Here is a 2,913-nt window from a genome sequence, read left to right on the forward strand (position 1 = left end):
GTTTTTTAAATTTATTATTTATTTAAACCCATTTGGACTTACGGTATATTGAACTGCAGGGTTAAACCAAACATTCCAACTATCATCGCATACACATTTCACAAACCAAAATCCTCTGAAAAACAGCAAACGCTCCCTTCTACGTATCTAATCACACAATCCACAATGACCTTAAAATTCCGTTTGTGAAAGATCAAAAAAGCCTGATACATAAACGTCCACAACCCCCTTTCATTACACCCCAATACCTTAGTTTTAAACCTGACAACCTCAACTATCCCTAATAATCCCCCAAGGAGATTGAAGCGGCAGTGGTCTCGTTATCTGCTGGCAGCGAGTTATAGCACGTAGACTAGTAGAAGTGTCGTCACTGGGTGATTCTCCATAATTCACACATTCATAACATTCATGCTGATACACCTAACATACATCCATCGGTAAAGAGTTAAAATCTTTGAGAAAAATCTGGTGTTTTTAATATTGGAGGTGATGTGATTTTCTCTTTTAACTTGTTCCAAGATTCTTCACACGCCAGTGACCAAATCAGTTCCGCTTCCTTTTTTTTTTTGCAGGTCATTTAAAGGTTTAGCAATTTTGGCCAAATCTGGTTTGAAACGACCGAAGAAATAATAGCTCCCAAAAACTGAGCTATTTGTTTTGGGGTTTTAGGTTTTGGTAATTCAAGAATAGCTTTCACTCGATTATGACTTACCGAGATATTGCCACATTCTATTTGGCGACCCAAAAATCAATGCTTTTTTGAGCCAATTGCATTTTTTTTTATTTATTTATTATCAGACCCATGCCTCTTAATCTTTCAAAAACTAAATGCAAATGTGTGATATGTTCTTCATACGAGTTGGAGTAAACAACCATCAAAATAGAAAAATAAAACAAAACATCAAAATAGAAAAATAAACTAAATCATGGGATCAGCTGTGTTTAGTACATTATTATAATATGAGCTGCTAAAACCAAATGAAACCATAACAGAGGATCGTTACTGACTACAATTGATGCGTTTAAGCTGAGCATTGAAGGAGAAAAGGCCGGAATATGTGCCGAAGCACAACAGTGATTTTCTTGACCACTGCCAATCAAAAACTATTTGAAAACACTCAATCGTGATATCCTATTCCCACACGCCATATTCTCCAGACATTGCTCCTTCTGACCATTTATTTCGATCAATGACCCATGACCTGTCTGAGCAGCTCTTCTGTCCTTACTAGGAATGCAAAAAAAATGGATCAATTCTTTCATTGCCTCTAAAAACCAGTCGTTCTTTCAACGCGGAATTTGTATGCTGCCAGAAAGATGGAAAAATAGTGACTAGCGATGGACAATACTTGGAGTAATCCATTTATTACTATTTTTACATAAAGCCCCAATTTTCATAAAAATCCCTTAAAACTTACTTGTATTCTCAATATATTTTATAATTGCTAGTCACATCTCATTGTGGATTGAGACCTATTGGAGTTAGTAGAAATTTGGATCAGTCGACAGATAAGTTAATATGCCCACAACAGTTAGAGCAATACTGGTTTTTGAAAGGGCCCCGGGTTTGAAGATGCAGAATTGGAGGCGAAGTCTCATCTTGCACAATCTGTAGGATGACTCAACAAGCAATTTTATTATGCTTCAAAGCTATGGGAATGATCCAAAAGCAAGGAATTGGGTACCAAGAGACGTAGAAAGATTATTTTTCACTTGCAAACAACTGCTCAATAACCCAAAACAGAAGGTTTAAAAAAAATGCTTCACCAAACACAAGGCATTACTTGATGTTGGTGAATATTCAGTTTTTGCACCAACAGAAGAGATTTGGTGACAGCCAATGGTACGACCTTACATTTGTTACTGTAAAGGATCCAGTTTATGTTGTATGTGGCAATCCTGTCAAAAAACCTCTACTTTGTGCTGCGAAAGCAATGAAAGGCAAATGTTGAGACTCAGAAGCTTGTCTCCGTCAGTAAATTTATGAGGAACAAATTAGATCAGCTTTCATGTCTTCTCCAAGTCGATGACGAGTGAATGATTTCATTGCTTAAATTAATACTCTTTCAACATCCCGACAAGTTTGACTCAAATCAAATTTAATAGCTTTCCTCATCGTTCAAAACAGGTCTACTAGCTAGACTGTAATTCATCTCCAATCCCCAACAAGCAAACATTTTGAACCACTTTTAGGCATTGTGCTCACTCATTGTTTCATCACCGAATGCAGTCTAAATTTTACAAGATGCCTTGTGTATTACATGATGTAAACATCTAATAGGCAAATAGAAATATTAATTAACCGTATTAAAACAATCACAAATGAAAAAGCGCATGAACTTTTCTGGTTACTTGGTACATTGTGATCTAAATAGAAAAAGAAGCAAAGGGGAAATTGACAAGAAATTTAATAAAACATCTTCTTTATTGAAAACTTTTTCCTTGGTACTGGTAATGGTATTTTGGCAATAAATTAGCACCAAATAATTTTGATAAATTTTATAGGACATAATTGACTTAAAAAATAAATTGTGTTATTAATTACTTCCATTATTTCTCTATTTGTATAATTAAAAACTATCATAATCCTTTTAACTTAACATGTTAACATTTATTTACCAAAATAAAATTTCTTCTATTAACAGTTGAATACAAAGATTACTTAACCTAATAAACATATTACAACCGATAAACATTTAGCCACATTTATCAACAAATTTACACCATTTACAAACACCAATAAATTATCTTTACAAGAAGTATAATTGAAGGGGTAAGTAGATGTAGTACAAAGACAATACCAAAATAAATAAAAAAACAGGTTTTAATCAATTTATAAATATAGTTTGATTTTTATTGTTTGAGAAGAGCATTTTGCGTTGATGTCCAAATTAACTTTTCTGGACGTCAAAA

This window comes from Cimex lectularius, unplaced genomic scaffold (assembly GCF_000648675.2).
Source record: "Cimex lectularius strain Harlan isolate CLEC.00 unplaced genomic scaffold, Clec_2.1 scaffold158, whole genome shotgun sequence".
Lineage (NCBI taxonomy): Eukaryota > Metazoa > Arthropoda > Insecta > Hemiptera > Cimicidae > Cimex > Cimex lectularius.